At 38.9% G+C, this 14571-nt stretch overlaps 1 protein-coding gene across 3 annotated transcripts in view; it reads right to left on the bottom strand.

The window, feature by feature from the left end:
• Positions 1-14571, bottom strand: part of IL1RAPL1 (interleukin 1 receptor accessory protein like 1) — a 678558-nt gene that overhangs the window by 569257 nt on the left and 94730 nt on the right. The gene's annotated exons all lie outside the window — the stretch shown is intronic.

Raw genomic sequence — 14571 nt, 5'->3', positions numbered from 1 at the left:
ATGGCTACAAGCTCTTCAGAACAGAGAGAGGAAAAGGAGGAGAGGTGGAGGGGTGGCCCTTTATATTAGGGGGCCATTTGATGTCATGGGATTGAAACTAATGACAATGAAGCTGAATGCTATGGGTAGGAATTAAGGGGAAAGCCAACAAAGCTGACATGGTCTACTGGGAGTCTGTTATTGATGACCCAGTCAGGAAGAAGAGGTGGACAGACAGCTTATTCCCTCAGTTTGGGAAGGACATTGGGACACTTGAGTACGTCCAGAGGAGGCAACGAGGCTGGTGAGGGGCTTGGAACACAAACCCTGTGAGAAATGACTGAGGGAGCTCTGGGTGTTTATCCTGGAGAAAAGGAGACTCAGGGTGACCTTATCCCTCTCTACAACTTCCTGAAAGGTGGCTGTAGTCAGGTGGGGTTGGTCTCTTTCTCTGGGCAGCAACTGACAGAAAGAGAGGACACAGTCTCAAGCTGTACCAAGGAAAATATAGGTTGGATATTAGGATTTTTTTTTTTTTTTATATAAAGAGCAATAAAGTACTGGAATTGTTTGCCTGGGGAGATGGTGGAGTCACCATCCCTGGATGTGTTTAAAAAAAGACTGGATATGGCACTCGGTGCCATGGTTTAGCTGAGGTGTTAGGGCATGAATTGGACTCAATGATCTTGAAATTCTCTTCCAACCCAGTCATTCTGTGATGTAGCTTTTAAAGACAGTTTTGTAGGTCTGCTTGCTTCAAAGATAGGTTAATTCAGTAATCAAAGAAATTAAAATATTGACTTAATTTCTCCACCTTTTGAAGAAGTTTGAATTTGCAGGTAATTATATGAATTTCGTAAATTTAAATTCAACTTCTGAGCATTTGAAAAACTGGTAGGTAAAAATAAGATTTTTCAATGATTTTGATCTTCATACTTCATTTAAGCAAGTAGGAATGGATGCATTATTAGAGTTATATATTATTATATAATTAGCATCAAGGAAAATATTTTAAAATAATATAGTAAGCAAACTCAGAACTGTAGCTGGACAAAGGACCATAAATATATTTAATGGTCAGTTTCTGCCTGGGGAAAAGAAATGTGAAGCAATGTGCAATGCAGTCAGGAGCTCAGAGGAGAAGAACAAAACTATTCTTTTCCTTAGAACACTGAGATTAAATGCTATATCATATTACTCAGCAGAATGTTACCTTCATTAGACCACTCTGGGCTCTTAAGTGCAATGAGAAAGATGTTAGATGGTTTAGAAAATTCTAGTAGGGTTACTGTTCCTGAAAAGATAAATATCAAGCTTGAATAAAGACCATTGTTTTCTGCTCTGCACATACATCATGGAAGAAATGTGTCTTCTCCACAGACTATCAGACAGTTTTATCAACTGACTAGATACTGGAGGAAAGGAAGGGAGGGAAGTGCTCCAAACCATTCATGGAAGTGTATGGTACTGACATCAGTGAGGCTTAGATTTCCTAGGGGATGTTGAAAAGCCTCTAAGGCAAAAGAACCATAGAGGTGCTCTCTCAAGTTCCCTTTTAAAGAGGTCTCCTTTTCAACAGCTTCTCTCCTGTTTTGTGGAATTGAATGTCAGTGTATAAACTGGGCCTATGCTCTTGATGTTAAAAATAAAGAGCTCCCACAAAACTACCATTGCTGAGACCTCAGTCATGTTTCTCTGCAATTTTTAACTTTCTCTGTTAAAATAAAGCCAAAATTTTGAAACATGTGCAAACATTTTCAGATAAATGGTTGCTACATGTATTAAAAAATAGTTAATCACACTCAGACCTAAAAACAGGATCACTGCCTTTATGTAAGTAATCTTTAAGTCTATTCTCAAAATATAAAATGTTTAGGTAATAGGAAGACTTCTTTACTTAACTATGTTACGCTGGCTTAATACAACTTCGTAAAGGAAAATCTGCTTCAACCCTATCTGCTTAACTTTTTAAAATTAGAAATTATGAAATTTATCTCCAGAATAAAAATAGTCTACATCTCCAAATCCTGGAAATAACCCACAGAGAAGTAAGAGAATTCTGAATCATGTTAAAAATGGAGTTGAAAAAGATTTTTTCCTCAATGCATTAATTAGCTCAATACTATAACAACATCTGTTTGGTTTAGGGTAGTTTTTACCATTTCAGTTAAAATCCATGTTTCAAACTTTCTTTTTCTCCTCTGTTGAATGCAAAATTTAAACTGGCTGCCACATCTATTTTTAAAAATTACTATAAGTCAACTTTTTAGCTGATAATTGACAGCATCTCTACCATATGAGCTCCCATGGTTAAAAAGGTTAAAAAATAGTTCATGTTCATAGAACATATACATGTTCTGAGATATTTAAATCAAGAAGTACCTGATTCCAAAATGCTACGTGACATGTGACTTTTAATATCTAAATTTTGTCTCAAAGTGTTTTGTAAAACCTGAAATCAGCTAAAAGGTATTTGCTTAACTCCATTCCTTAGTAATACAACACTACACTGTCATGGCTTTGAATTATAGTACATTTATAAAAGTCAAACATCAGAAAAGAAAATTAGTCCTCCCTGTGACCATAACATAAATTTAAAAGTGGAGCCAAATTTTATGGGATTGAAAATGATGTGGCTATTAATTTAACAGAATGATTTTGTAGAAATGCCAAATATACCATGCAGTCTGCCTGACTGCTGCTCTGCCAGTCTCCTCCATCATCAATCACACAAGTTATCCCATTGTGTTATTTTTGATCTACTAACCTATTTCAGACTAGATTGCACAAGCATACACTCCACAGAACAAAAATAAATGTGATATTGTATAATAGAATTTCTCCTAGAACCAAAATATTTCAGCAAATGTTATACTACTTTATAAAAACCTCTCAGTCAGCACATCAGGGATGTGCAGTACAACACAGTAAAATAAATTAAAAGGTGCACAGCCATGCATAGAGAAACAAACAATTACAAAAATCCTCTCTGATGGTCAAAAAGAGAATTCTGGATGTCAAATTCTGACTTCTGACATTTAATATTTTATTTTATTTTTTTAAAAGCACTCTATAGTTTCACTGATTTTTTTTTTTGTTTGTTTGTTTTGAAGACACTGAAGGAAAGGTGGCTGCCACCAGAAGATTATAAATTGTCCTTGAAACATAAAGTAAACACATGAAAAATGTACATGAAAAGCTAAACTACCAGCAAAAGTAATTTAACATCACTGGTCTACTGTTTGTTGGTTTCTAACACGTACTCATAAATGTCAAAACACAACAGAGCTCCTACAGGAGAGAGATGAAAATTGAAGGGCTCAGCTGCTCCTGAACAAGGCACTTCCTCAACACTAATGCAATGCAACATCTCCCTTCATTCTTTGTTCAGTCTGTCAAAAACTTGGATCAGTGAGCTTTTCCTGGCCAGAGAAGTGAAGCTACACAGACAGGAAGAGAAGGTAGGTGAGAAACTGGAAACTTTGAGCTAGTAAAAAATTAGGCCAGCAGCAAATAGTTACCTCCTTGCCCAGAGCAAGAATGACACTGTGATTCAGAAAAGTGCCTGAATTTTGATGGCTTTAGGGCATCTCATGAAAAAAGGTTGCTTAACTGCTGCACTTTCTATGCTTAATAAATGCAATGCAATGCTAGAATTAGTTACTGGAAGAAGATATAAAAAAGCTCAGGTTATTTTAAAATATATAGGGGACTCTGTCAGGTGAGTAGGTCTCAGCCTCGTGAACACAAAGATTCTATATCTTTCATTTTTGGGGAAAAAGACTGACCCATTGGTAACCAAAGCCAAGAGGCTGCAGGTAACAGTAATAGGGTTATTTATCACGTGAAAAGACGTGGGACTGTTCACATATCACTTTGCAGCTGCTGCTTAGTGTGCAAACAGCACCACTCTGTAACACTGAGGGCAGGGGAAACCTTTTGTTCTATGAAAACAAACAAAACCTCTGAGTTTGACAGTGATGTCTTTGGCAGGCTTTGGCAGGACGAACACCTTTCCTGCTCCATTCTCCCTAAGGAAGTTCCCCTTTTTGCCTATCCTTGGCAGTGCTCTTCTTGTCCTGTTCTGCCCATTGTGGATGGTAGGGCAGAATGTACCTTCAGCGAGTTTGCTGCTGACACAAATCTGTGTTTGCAATCAGGTGCCTCCAACGGCACCAGGGGCTAATGTTTGCTAATGTCCATTTATATTCTCTGTATCTTCTGGCTATTCCCAACCTGTAAATGCTAAACTTTCAGAGTCTAGGAATCTTTGTTGTGTTGACTGAAGCCCATCAGGCCTCAGCCAGCAAATTATTGGTTTTTGAAGAAAACCCTCAATTGCCCCCTACCTTGGCAAAGGTGAACAAATCCACGACAAAAGTGACTTAAATATTTTAAAAGTTGTATAATTTCCAACAGAGCCACTGACCACAACCCTCTGGCTGTGTCCATCTGGCCCATGGCTTGTGCCCCAAATAGCCCACCCTCCAAAGCCAGGGCTCTGCAGTGTGGGGCTTGGTCTGTTGTGTGGGATTGTGTCCAGAGCCTCACAGTGCTCTGGGCACATCAGGGGCTATAAATGCCCAAATCCAAGGACTGCTCCATGCCAGTTCCAATGCTTTTGGCTGTAGAAGGGATCTCAGGTGTGGCCCTTGGTGATACAGGCCTGTTGTGTCAGGACCCTTGGGGATGCAGGACATTGTGGTACCCAGAGGTTCTTTGGCAAGATGCCGCCCTGCTCACGGGGTATCTAAGGGGTGCAGAGCCCTGGGGTGCCCAGTCCCAGGAGGGCGGCTGTCTCATGAGGAAGCAGCTCCCCTGAGAGCCTCTACAGTAGAGCATAATGGAGATACTCCCAGAGGAGGCAAACCCTAACTCCTCCCCTGCCATGGAGCAGCCAGGGCTGTGCATGAGGCCCCAGGTGACAGCCAGCCATGGAGGGAGAGGGGACAGAGGGAGCTGGGATGAGGGCAGAACAAAGCTGCCTGGGGCCAGGGCCCAGTAGCCCCTGATGTGCCAAGGCAGTCGCCTCCTTCCCTCTACAGAGCCAGGGCCCTGCTGCTCCCCAGACCTCTCCCCTGGGTGGCGGCTGGAATTGCTCCCAGAGCAGTGGGAGTGAACAGTCAAGTGGGAGAGTGGGACTGGGCCAGGGAGGAGGGAGAGGAGGAGCAGGAACTGCCCAAGTGGAGAAATCTGTCCATTTGGGAGAGATCCTGAGAGCCGTCCCAGCAGTCAGATATGGGATTCCAAGAGCTGTCCCAGGAGGAAGATGACAGTGACAAAGTGCTTCTCCAAGGGGAACACTCCATTCATCAGGTGCTTTCCAAAGGGGAAATCAGTCAAGAACCAGAATTGTCCCAAGACGGAGACGACAGCGACAAAGAGGACTTGCAGGATGGCGGGGAATGCATCACCATCCACACCATCGGGGTCAACCCCGGTACCCACAGCTCCTGCAGCACCCCAGTGCTGCTCCCCAGGACTCGGCCAAGGCAGCAGCTTGTCCGGCCTTGGCCAAGCAGGTGAAGGCAGCCGGGGCACAGAGCAGAGCCCTGCCCCACACAGCCCCTGCTGCCCCCCGGGCCCCTCAGTCTCCAGCCGGGAGCCCTCGGGGAGCCGCCAGCTCCCCCTAAGAAGCGCCCATCCCCTTCAGGCGGGCACTGTCCCACTGCCCCTGCCTGAGGCACAGCCGGACGAGGAGCGCCCGCTGCCTGCGCCCGGCCGGGCCCGCCAGCGCCCAGAGCCGGCCCGGCTCTGAGCGAGCCACACGGACTGCCTTCACCTGGATGTGTCCCTCCAGGCTGAGCAGCACTGCAACAAAAAACACCCTCCCATTACTATGAAAGTAGGGTTTAGGAAACAGTAGCAGTAAGGAACAAAAGCACACAAAAAAAACCATTAAAAAATCCCCCCCCCCCAAACAAACAAACAAATAAACAAAAAGAATGGGAATAAGAGTAAGATGATCATAAGGAAATTGTAGTAGTACATTATAATAAGAAGAAATAGAATAACAATAAAAATAGTAAGTTGAATAAGAGTAAGAAGAATAAGATGAAGAAAAAATTGTAGTAGTAGTAGTAGTAAAAAAATAAAGAAGAAAAGAAGAAGATGAAGAGGAAGAAATAATAGTGGTAAATAATAATACAAAGAATAAGAAAAAGGGTAAGGATAATAAGTTGGATAAGAATTAGAAGAAGAAGAGATAAGAGTAGAAATAAATAATAAATAGAATAGGAAAAACAATAAGAAAAGTAAGAAAAATAAGAACGACTAAGATGAAGAAAAGGATTAGTAATAGTAAAGAAGAAGACTAAGATGAAGATGGAATAGTAGTAGTCATAAATAATAATAATATCAAATTAATAACACATCCACACATCTTCTAGAATCACAGAATGAATAGAAGGACCTTAAATGTCATCTAGTTTCAACTGATTATCTTCTGCTCTCTCTCTCTCTGAGACCTTTTTTTCCTGTTTATTTCTATCTCTTTACCTCCCCTTTCCTGTTAAATAAAATTCATGTTAAATGAAATTCGTATGTTTTCATGTGATGTCATTTGCACCTTCAATCGGGCAGAGGCATCTTTCCCTAATGGGATTGTAACACATGCACAGGGTCCCTTCCAGCTGCAAGCATGCCATGATTCTGTCAGCTCCTCACTTCCCTTTTCTTCTTCCCTCTGCTTCAAGCTGGGAATGTGCTTGAAAATGTCCAGGAAACAAACATCTGCTGTCTGCTCTAGGAGCCCACACAGCTTCAGGACCTTGTCACCTGAACCTGCACAGCTCCCTTGGAGGCAAGGCAGAAACAGCACCCTGGGAGCCTTGGTAATTCCCCTCTGTGATCCATGGTACACACTGCAATGGTCTGGAATTCCAGCTTCCAGCAAGGAAATATTCCTGCCCTTTAAGGCAAAGCTGTAAAAGGGCCAAAACCCAAAGGGAGCAAGATCTTACAATGAAATTTCACAACCAGCCTTCATAACTTAATCAAGCATTGTTTTAGCATGTGAAATGAGAAAAATTATGTGTTGAGGGCCTTTGGCTGGAGCTGCCATGGGTACAGATAGACAATAGGAAAGGAACAGAACAGGCAAAGGAAGGTAGAAGAGAAAAAAGGACACAAAGAGCAGTAAGCTGGGAAGGTGGCACTCTGAAAACCAAAGTGGAACTTATTGAAAAGGACTGAGACAGCAATAAAGAATTCTGAAACTTTTATTTACTATCTGAATACAATTTCCTTACTTGATCACAAATCTCCTGATAACAACAGTCATCCATCATGGTTTTCAGAAAGTCCTTAGTTCTGAATGGATGTTGCAGGATGCAGACACAAGGAAACAGAATGGCATTTTTCCTTATTCTCCTTAGCAGGGGACATGATGAGAAACCTGGAAAAAAAGGGCAGCTTGCACTCGCCCTTCAGAAAGATGTGGAGGAGCAACAAGGTCTCATAACCTCTGTAGCTTTTCCCACAGTCGTGTGAAGCCTGATCCCAGACCCCAAGGGTCACTTTAATGGGTGCCTTAATGCAATGCTCACTTGGTATTGAGGTGCAGCATGGCAATTTTGTTCACTGGCTCTTCTCAGTGGTGCCAAGCAAGACACAAGAGGCAACAGGCAGAAACTGATGCACAGGAAATTCCACCTGAATATGAGGAACTTCTTCACTGTGCAGTGACTGTGCAGAGGTTGTGGAGTCTTCCTCACTGCAGATATTCAAGAGATGACTGAATGCAATCCTGTGCTGTGTGCTCTGGTATCACTCTGCTTGATCAGGGACGTAGACCAGGTGGCCAGATGTGGTCCCTTCCAACCTTACCCATTCTATGATTTTGTGATCCTTAATGACTATAATTGAGTGATTTGCCATCTTCTTTCTTCTGCTGATGTTAAAGATCAAAGTGATGTACAATTCACCAGAAACCCCCTGAGTTTCTATAAGCTGAAAAGATTTACATCTGTTCTGAACATATTCTAAAGATTTTTGAGGAGTTTGATTGTCAAGAACAGTCATCTCAAAATGCATTTAGTAGAAGTACTTTCTGATCACAGAGACTGTCAAAGCAAGAAGCTCAATAACATCTCAAAAGTGAAGATGGAAACTCACCAAAAAATTGGATTGTTGCATAGAAACAAGGGAGGGTATCCAGAAATGAGGAAATAATACACTTGAAAAGGTAAAGAACATTATAATGCATTTAGTTTAAATTTATAAAATTACCTTGGTAGACTAAAGACTGAGAATTTTATATTTTTGTTTTTATAAATGCACTGTTCTCATAGAAATTAACATTTTTCTTATAAAATATTTCACATGGGAATATATTTGCCCTGCTTAACTATATTAAATTCAATATTTAATTTATATCTTTTACTTGTTCAGGGTAAATATGTTTCCCAATTCTTCCAACATTTGAAAAAAAGTAACACAGATGGCTTTAAATAAGAAGGATTTTACTGTTATATGCAATTGACTGGAAGATTCCAAATTATCATGTTTTGGGATCTCTTCAGACTGATCCTGCACTTTCATTTCTCCAGTTGCAGCTAGTTCATTGCATAGATCTTTCACATACATGAAGCAGATTCATGCCACTGTGTAGGACTTGCAATTCATTGAAAGGTAAATTTAAAGTTCCTCACCCAGATTTTGTTTTAAACAAATTTGCTCTCTCTTCATCTCAGAGTGCTTCATCCCTTTATAATCCCATGTTAGCTGAAGGCAGACAAGACTAAGAGAAAGTCAGTAACTGAACACTGGTAAAAACCAGTTTGAAGTCTCAGTGTTAAAAATGAACCACACTGATTTAGAATTATATTTGTATTTTATTTTAATTATTCTTTCAGACACAGCTATATAATTGTGTTGGGAACTGAAGAAAAAAGAATGTTACATAAAACAAAATTAATTCAGAACTTGTTTTTTTTTTGTTTGTTTGGGGGTTTTTGTGGGTTTTTTGTTTGTTTGTTTGTTTGGTTGGTTGGTTGGGTTTTTTTTTTTGTTATTAAATTGCCTCCCCTCCTACCTCTGGTCAGGGCTCTATCTCCTTTTTTTCAGGAGAAGCAGTTCAACCCTTCTTTACAACTCAGAGTTCAGCTGCATGCAAATCCATTTAATTACCTGTGATTAGCTTCCGACATGACACACTAATCCATTTGGATGCCAACATCAGAAGGAAAAGACAACAAACTAAGAAAGCCCTACATAATCTGGCCGCTGTTTGAAGGGTTCATCCTTGAGCATGAGAGATACCCAGCAGAGTCCTGAGGAAAATATCCAGTTCAGAAGATTAAAAAAATGATCTTTTCATCTCAGGGAAAAAAAAATAAACTACAGACTAAAATGGTTATGAAAAGTCAGTTGTAGTCAAGGAGATTTATCTGCAAATGTTTTAGTGTTTACCATGAAAACATTATCCATTGATACAACCTGAAACAGACAACATCAATAGCTATGCTGGAAGTTCTTGTTTGAGTTAGATTTTTTGTGTTTCTATCCCAGTTAAAATAAGTAATATCAATTAAAACCATACAAAAAGTTGTTTTGATTTTTGTGATTATTTTGTTTGTTTTTTCTAAGGAGCAAAGTATAACAGGTATTATTGCCTTCTTTCAGAAAGTCACAAGATAGCTAACAAAATCCCAAATTTGCTCAATAACTAGCGTAATTTATAGTTTCAGTGGTGTATTGCAGTAAACTCAATATGTATGAATTGAACAGTTTTGTGATAATAGAAGTTTTATTGACAGGGTTAGCTACACTTCATATATTTCTTCCCAATCACACAGTTTGCTTCAAAGGTCTTACTCTAACTACTAATATATTAAAGAAATCAGAGCTGCAATTTATTTTAAAAACACTTCATTTCATATAACAAATTTTGGAGTTATTGCAATGAATTTAAATAACTTTATATGTAAACAAAATAAAAAATGGATGGGTCTATCAGGTTTCTGTTCACATCAGGAACTTAATCCCCACTAGCCTTTAATAGAAGCAGTAAATTGCCTTAAGGAAAAGAAAAAAAAAAAACCTTAGATTCAAGAAAAGCATACATATGGGAATTAATTATGCAGAAAGTTGAACTAATTGAATATTAAATTATCTCTTTTTATTTCATTATAAATCCTTTTCTAAGATTTTTTTAAGGAAAAAATATTTTTTAAATTTAGATTAATTATTTTTCATTATTTTGCTGCAGATAACCAAAGCTGTTATCAACTAGATGCTTCTGTCTTTTCTTCTCCTTTTTCAGATTTTATTAGCATATTTGGCCTATCAGACTTGTTTTTTAATTCATGCATTAGGTCATTCTGAACTATAAAAGTGTATTTTGAGACCCCTAGCAGAAGGCAAGAGTTCAACAATTTCCCAGAGAATCTGTGCAAGCTCTATCCCTGGAGGTTTTAAGAGACTCACACAGATAAAGTTCTGAGCAATCCAGCCTGATGTCAGAGCTGACCTTACTTTAAACCTGACACATCCAAAGATCTCTTCCAACTTGAATTATGCTACAAAAGAAAGCTGAAAAAAAATCAAAACTATTACCTGCCTCAGCCATTTACAGTTGTGTTCAAAAAGCCCTTCAATATTATTCTACTAACAACTGTAGCAAAGATAATCCACACCAGTTACTGGAATGGTAGATTCCAGATAATGGAATTTGCCTCCATATTTGTTTATATTTCATATATACAGGCAGCTTTAATTATTCATATTTAGATTATGTCATTATGCTACTGCAAGTCAAATAGAGACTTATTAGCAGGTAATATAATTTCACCCCAAAATTTAAAAAAAATACACAGCATTGTACTACTTATACCAAAAGTAACGACAGTAAAAAATCCAAAACCAATCCACAAACACAATAAAACTCAGCAAGAGAGGTCTTCAAGAAGGAGGGAAAAGACATGCAATTTTATTTGATAGAAATAGAAGCAAACAAAAAATACTCTCATATGTGACTGGTCATTCAGAATTGCTTAATGCAGTGAAGTACTGTGAACAAAGCATAACATAACACGTTATTCTTCTCTCTAGAGTGTGATGGAACTTGATGCCTGACCTTTCCCCTAAGCAAGAAACAAGATTTAAGGCCTTCATATTAAATTTGGCATAGAAATTAAGATCAGGCAAATGGGAGAGAAAATAGAGCTGTTTCACTGAGCATATTAATTAAATCAACCTAATAAATCATAAATTAAATTATTTTAATAGCTGCAGGTGGAAAAATAAAGGAATTGGGAGGTTCTCAGAGCATAACAAAGTATCTTTGATTCAAATAAATAATTAGAGAATCAGATACCTTTAAAATTACATAGAATCATAGAATCATTTAAGTTGGAAAAGACCCCTAAGAACATTGAGTTCAACCTTGGAATGAACATCATCACGTCAACTAAACCTTTGCACTAAGTGCCATGTCTAGTTGTTTCTTGAAATGCTCCACAGACAATGACTCTACCACTTCCCTGGGGAGCCCATGCCAAAGCTGCACCAGAAATTGCTCCTTATGTCCAGCCTGAACCTTGGGCAGCTTGACCCCCACATGTCAACACCTCCTTTCAAGTGGTTGTAGAGAGCAAAAAGGTCGCCCCTGAGCCTCTTTTTCCCCAGGCCAAACACCCCCAGCTCCCTCAGCTGCTCCTCATCAGACCTGAGCTCCAGACCCTCCGCCAGCTCCGTTCCCCTTCTCTGGACTCACTCCAGCCCCTCAATGCCTTTCCTGTAGTGAGAGGCCCAAAACTGGACACAGGATTTGAGGTGTGGCCTCACCAGTGCTGAGCCCAGGGGGACAATCCCTGCCCTGGTCCTGCACCCACACCATTGCTGACCCAGGCCAGGTGCCATTGGCCTCCCTGGGCACACCTGGCTCATGTCCAGCTGCTGCTGACCAGCACCCCCATCTCCTTTTCCCCCAGGCACCTTTCCAGCCACTTTTCCCCAAGTGCAGAACCTGGCATTTGAGTTTTTGAACCTCATACAACTGCTCTCAGCCCATGAATCTTATCCAGATTCCTCTTCCGCATGGCAAGGCCTGTCAAAGTACTTCAATTCCAAGAGTTCTTATAGTTTACTAACATGTGCAACTGTCTCTATCAAGAAAGTTAATTCAGAACTTGGGCACAAAATCCTCAACAGCAATGTTGAGCAATGCTACATGCAGCATCTACTGCAGAGTTGGAATTAACAGCAACGTTTTAATATTTTAACATTTTAACATAACTGTCTTCAACACCAGACACACACAAAACATGCTGGCTTTGGATAAGGATCAGCTACTTTGAAATGCAAAGGTTTGATACAGGTGCATTACTTAGCAGAGACAAACTCAAACACAGTCATGAATGAATAAAGCAGTCCACCTACTTAAATATGCATAAAATTTCATTTCTTTTCAGTTTCCCTGAATTACAGAGAGCACGATATTAGTCAGATGATAAGGACAGTTGCTTTTCCATGGAGTCTTATTGTGAAGGACGGTTATCAGCTTCTCTAGGCATTGTAAAAGCATGATCACACTAGGATTCAGTAACTTACATCCCGAAATTTGTCCACTAGGGGTTTTTTGGTTTTGGTTGTTTGTTTTTTTTTTTTGGTGCAATTTCTGGGCAATGACCTTGTATTTTCATGTACTGTTGAGCCAACTCTTAGTGATAAATTTTTAGGTTGTTAACACTGTCCAAACTGGTTTCTATTTCAACATCTCATTATTTCATTGCAAAGACTTATAATAATTTAACTATGAATTATAAGAAAAAAAAATCAGATAACAGTAACAGTGGTTATTTCAAGCAAACCAATAAAATATATTAATTTATTAATATGTTTGTCATAAATCTGTTTACTTTGAAAATTTGACAAAAAGCAGTAAGAAGTGTTTTCCTTAATCTCATGTCTTACATATTACTTTTAAATTGGTTTTATGGTATATATTTCAAATGTATAGAGAAAATATATTATAATTTTAAAAATATAAGCCATCCTATTTTACCATTCCTAATCTCCAGAAGTTATTTGTTCCTTCTCTCCTTGACATGAGAGTTACTTCTCACAATAAAAATGTATTTTCTCATAAACATGGTTTGCCATGGTTTTTCATATTTTCTCTAATCTTATGCTTCTTGCTTCATCCATTAATCACCCCATTTTGCTAAAAATTCAGAGCAAATAGTACACAAAAAAAAATGAGTGTGCATATCTGTAAATTTATACCAGCTAGCATTTCTGCTGAATAATTGTTTCAAAAACTGTTCATTACTGAACTAGGATGCCTTGCTACTGACTCATTCAATTTCCTAGAAAAAGACAGTTTAAAATTCTGTTTTTTCTCTCAGATAACAAAAGTATAAATTTCATTTAATACAATGACAATGGCAAAACTGAACATATGATACAAAAAAAGTGATTTTTTTTCAGAGTGTGTGAAGTGCTTGGCACAGTCATCAGAAGGAAAATAATGAACTGACTGGCCTCCATGCTGTCCTGACCCCTGTGAACCCATGAGCTACGCATTTGTCACTTCTAGAAAAGGCAGCTTGACTCCTTCTCATACCTGGCTCAGATTGTTTGATTAGAAAGAGCTCAGAGGTTAACACTATTGTTCCATGTTTTCCCTCTTCTTTTGCTGTGCAGCTCCCCAGTAATCACGTGTGAGAGAGCTCAACAGCATCTCTGTAGGCTCCAGGATCCATAGGAAGGAGCTGAGCCTTCCCTCATAGCACAGCTATCTCTACATATATGTACAGGGATTTTGAATTATTTTTCCCTGTCTCTCTGTTTTGGCCTCACAGTTCACACTGGGTTATACCACAAATGGCATTCAGCAAAAATTCTGGAATTTAAGACAAGTCTACCTTGTACTTTTTAAAAAAGTAGTATCAACAACAGCTTTACTGCTGACTGCTCTCTTTTGGTCTAACCAAGGCACGTATGTTGCTGTTACTTTCAAGAGAGTAAAAACAGCTCCTTTTTGTCAAGGATGAAAAAGAGTCCTTTGTGGAAGTGGGCTAACCCACTAAATGAATTTTCAGATCACTTCAATACAATTGTCTGCTTTGCATCTGTACAACCAACAGTTTCCTGAAATGAGTTATGCCTTCAGAGCAAGATGATGGAATTACAGAAGGACACACCTCTCAACTAACAAAACTGTCTTGTAATTTGCCATTACAGCACTCTGATAATTCTCCTTATAATTAAAAAAAAAAAAGCTTTGAAAAAAAATTAAAAATACAAATCTTACAAGACCTTGTGTATCCTGCTTTTGAAGTAAAGACCATAACATCTGAAACAAGTCTGAGCACAAACATCTGAAGAATTCAGAATTGCAAAGGACAACCTTTTCTTCTCATGCTAAGTTGGTTCCCATATATCTGTGTATATAGCACTTATAGCACTTTCTCTCTCCAGCCTTCAGGAAGAGAAAGTCAGGAATATTTTAATAGGACAGATGTCATCAATTTTAATTTTCTTTAAGTATAACAACAAATTATATTCTAATGGGCAGAATTAATTGTCATGGCTATTATTTTTATATTTTAATAATTTTCACTACTGAGTACACTTAAATAAAAAAAC

This window comes from Lonchura striata, chromosome 1, assembly GCF_050655825.1.
Source record: "Lonchura striata isolate lonStrDom1 chromosome 1, ASM5065582v1, whole genome shotgun sequence".
NCBI lineage: Eukaryota > Metazoa > Chordata > Aves > Passeriformes > Estrildidae > Lonchura > Lonchura striata.
The sequence above is the reverse complement of the archived record's forward strand: the minus strand, read 5'-3'. Positions and strand labels throughout refer to the sequence as shown.